Source organism: Colobus angolensis, unplaced genomic scaffold (genome assembly GCF_000951035.1).
Source record: "Colobus angolensis palliatus isolate OR3802 unplaced genomic scaffold, Cang.pa_1.0 Scaffold344, whole genome shotgun sequence".
Classification (NCBI taxonomy): domain Eukaryota; kingdom Metazoa; phylum Chordata; class Mammalia; order Primates; family Cercopithecidae; genus Colobus; species Colobus angolensis.
The window spans coordinates 720,681-725,215 of NW_012116755.1; positions in this window are offsets into that span (position 1 = coordinate 720,681).

A 4,535-nucleotide genomic window follows, 5' to 3' on the forward strand; every position below is an offset into this window, starting at 1 on the left:
AAGTGGGCTGGAAAGGTTTGGCTTTTCAGTAACCATTAGTTAATAAAGTCTGCTTTTTTTTTTTTTTTTTTTAGTTCAAGTAATCATTGTTGAAAATAAAGGCAATAAAAATAGACAGTTTTCACCATATTCAGCTCTTTGACTTTATTGACTTACAGCAAGTTAATAGTTCTAAAGCCCTAAACATTTTTATTGATACATAATTTTCAGTGAGTTTATTCACACAGAAAAGTGACTTTTCAGATTACTTTTTGACTTTAAAAGAAACTAAGCATATTAAATCCCAATTTATTCTGAAATCCAAAACTGAATACTGTGCAGCATTTAATAAGAGGGAGACATAACAGGGAAAATATACAAGCAGGTAACTGGAGTTTTCAGAAAAACATTTAGGGGTATGAAATAGGTTTAGTGTGTACTCAGTCCAGTCTCTAAAGCTATACTACATCTGTAATCAAGAATAATAATATAATATTGAAAATGAATACAAAAATTCAGAATACTTTCTGAATTACACCAAAAAAGTTTAAATTACCCTCAGAATGGTTTTCCTTTCATGTATCTTAGAATACTAGATGAGTTTTGAAAATTTATGTGCATTACACTAGATAAGACACAAATATACCCAAAACTTAATTATCTAAACAAGGATTCTTCCTTCCAAACCAATTTAGGAAGTTAAAACTCTTCTGAAGTTATATTCAGAATCTATATCACATTCTCCAAGGTGGTAGTCCTCATCTTTGATAATTTGAACCATAATTTAAAATTGTTTAGATTTTTAAAAGTGTGAATAAGGTGAGTAGTAAGTTGTAACTAAGGGGACTGAAAGTATTTTTTTTTTTTCCTGAGAAAGGGTCTTACTCTGTGCCCAGGCTGGAGTGCAGTGGCATGATCGTGGGTCATTGCAGCCTCAACCTCCCGGGCTCAAGTAATCTTCCCATCTCAGCCTCCCATGTAGCTGAGACTACAGGTATGCACTGCCATGCCCGGCTAATTTTTGTTTTTTTTTTGTTGTTGTTGTTTTTGTTTTGAGATGAGGTTTTGCTATGTTGCCTAGGCTGGTCTCAAACTTCTGGACTCAAGCTATCTGCCCACGTTGGCCTCCCAAAGTGCTGGGATTACAGGCACGGGCCACCGTGCCCGGCTGGACCAAAAGTATTTCTTAAGGGAGTTCACAAAATATGGTAAATAGCAGCATCATTGGAATAAGTCTGTAACATCACAAGACTAGGGAGGATAAATCCTAGCTCTTGCCAAAATGCCTGATTACTATGGATGAAATGTAGAATGAATACTATCACAAATGGGATATGGGGAAGTGAGGCAGGTGGCGTCAAGAAAGATACCCGGTTCTTTTTTTTTTATTATTTTTTTGAGATAGAGTCTTGCTCTGTCGCTCAGGCCGGAGTGCAGTGGTGCGATCTCTGCTCACTGCAAGCTCCACCTCCCAGGTTCACGCCATTCTCCTGCCTCAGCCTCCCAAGTAGCTGGGACTACAGGCGCCCACCACCATGCCCGGCTAATTTTTTGTATTTTTAGTAGAGATGGGGTTTCACTGTGTTAGCCAGGAGGGTCTCAATCTCCTGACCTCGTGATCCTCCCCTCAGCCTCCCAAAGTGCTTGGATAGATACCCAGTTCTTTAGTATGAAGGAACTGGGTGACTATAACCTGCCATTACTTCAGTGGAGCACCTAGGAAATGAATCAGGTTTGGAGATCATTTTGAAGCACCTTTGAAAACAAGGGGAGAATAGAAAGTGCGCAATTGATAGATTAGTCATTTCTACAAATGATAACTGAAACCCTAAGAAAGGAATTAGAGAAGTATGTGACCTCTGAGATGCTGGTGGCAAAGATGTATTAGGATGAAGTTGCAGGAGGGAAAGGATGATAAATTAAGCTTTTAGGAAAAATGGGATTGGATGGAATGGTTTACAAGTGTCTGGACTGGTTTCTAAAGACAAGTTAAGACCTTATTGCTGGAACAAATAGAGGCATTTTTACTTGTCAACAGTGCCAAAAGATAGAAAAGGGAAAGGAGCGTTAATCATTGCTGGGTGTGAGGTGTCAAAGCCCTGACAAGAAAAAGTGTTGGCTCTTGAGTAGTAAGAAGAATACTGGCAACAGTACAGGTTTGAAAAGGAAGTTTCATTAGATAGGTAGAATGCTGCAGAAGGATGCAGCAGGGCACTTCAGCAAGAGAGGACTGAGCTCGCCACAGTAGAGTTTTCCTTAGGAGTATTTATAGACCTTTGAGCAGGAGCTTAAGGGTAATTTGGACCATATTAGCCATGTAGAAAATGATAAATGATTATATTTGTAGACATTTTGGTGCCTTGATGTTAGCAAGGGTTGCACAATGAGTTTTGACATGCATGCATTTGGAAATGTGTAGAAATTCTAGTTACTTACAAATTTTGGGGAAAGAAGCCTGGTATCAGATGCCAGGTTTTGATAATGGGGAAGTCTAATTACTTCTAAATTCCTCAGGTAAGGAGTTTTGCCTGCAGACGGTCTGCTTGATGGCCACCAGGTGATCTTTGCTCTCCTCATTTTCCCCCTGACAGATATCTTGGTCAAATCTTTGACCCTTTCTATTCCCTCATGACCCTGTGTACCTGCTGCCTATTATGGCTTCAAGAAAGGGAAAACGGCACAGTGAGGAGGGGTGTCAGGTCTGTCTGGCTGCTTTCTGCTGAAAGGGAGCATTGAGGGGATAAGTCATGATTTTCCCTTTCTTGCTCTCTGTCATGAAGGGTTATGAAAAACTTGTTTTGGGGACAGGAGACACCAGATTCCATCAAGAGGCCCCATATAAGTGGAAGTTGCTGTTGCAAGCTGGTATTGGGATTACATAATCATCTGTAGGTGGAATCATTGTAATCTGGAAGATAGAAACTTAATGAGAGCATTAAAGAAGCAGGGAACAAATACCAGAAGAAGAAGAAGAATGAGGAATAAAGGTCCAAGGAATGGGAGAAGCCAGGTGATTTTTGGAAACCAATTAGTAAGGATTTTGGCCCAGTTTGGGTTACTTTGAGAAAGTGTGTGTAGCCATTTGGTTTGTTTGAAAATCTCTCAGACGTTAGTTTCCACTTCTCCAGACATATTAATGTAGGTGCAACACATTTTGTTGATGACAGCACAGATGACTCCTTGTTCAGATAGGAGGTAATCTAGCACTCTTCTGTTATCAAAAACCATTCCTGCTAGTGAGGTTAAAGACTTCTCTAGTGGTGATAGATTTGTGCTAGTTTTTGCTAAGCTATTTTGAGGGAGGCAGTAAGTTCCCATAGTGTGATTTCATGATAAGTACAACCTCCCCAAGGGGTGAGAGTTGTGATGATTCTAATAACTACAGCAATAAGTCCTAGGACCCTTTTTCTTCTAGAATGGAATTCTAGATTGGAAGTTATGTTTAAGACAGTGATTTGGGCAGGAGCTATTGTACCCAGAGTACAGTCATCATAACGAAGAGAATTATCAAGTTGGGATAGGGCCAAAGCTTGAAAAGGATTTAAATAATTAATAGCAGTGCCACAAAACCATAAGAGTCCAGGAGGGGGAGGTAATACATTTTTGAGGCTTCTTGGACTAAGAGGGCCACCACTGCTAAGGTTCTTAAGCCATCCCTGGGATACTAGGTCTAAAGTTTTTTTAAAAATATGCCATAGGGGCCAGGCACAGTGGCTCACACCTGTAATCCCAGCACTTTGGGAGGCCAAGGCGGGCAGATCATGAGGTCAGGAGTTCGAGACCAGCCTGGCCAACATGGTGAAACCTTGTCTCTACTAAAAATACAAAAATTAACTGGGCGTGGTGGTGCGCACCTGTAATCCCAGCTACTCAGGAGGCTGAGGCAGGAGAATCACTTGAACCTGGGAGGCAGAGGTTGCAGTGATCCAAGAGCACGCCATTGCACTCCAGCCTGAACAACAGAGTGAGACTCCATCTCAAAGAAAAAATAAGTGCTATAGGGCACTTAGAGGGCCCCCCAATCTTGGGCTAAGACTCCCAAAGCTATTCCCTTTTGTTCATGTACATACAAAAAGGCTTAGTCAGATCTGGTAGGGCTGAGGTCAGGGCTGAGATTAAAGCCTGTTTGAAAGTGTTTAGAGCATGTTTGATATCATTAGTCCAGAATAGAGGCTGTTCCTCAGTTCCCTTGAGGGCTTCATATAAAGATTTTGCTATTAACCTGAAGGAAGGAATCCATATTCTGCAAAACCAAGCCTTACCCAAAAATGACTGAAGCTGTTGTTTACCAAAGTTGTAATGTTTAAGATCTTTACAAGCACTACAAAGGCTTTTTCACTGGGAATTAAAATAAGACCCCAGAAGATGGCCGAATAGGAACAGCTCCAATCTCCAACTCCCAGCGCGAGCGACACAGAAGACCAGTGATTTTTGCATTTTCAACTGAGGTACTGGGGTCATCTCACTAGGGAGTGCCGGACAATCGGTGCTGGTCAGCTGCTGCAGCCTGACCAGCGAGAGCTGAAGCAGGGCGAGGCATCGCCTCACCTGGGAAG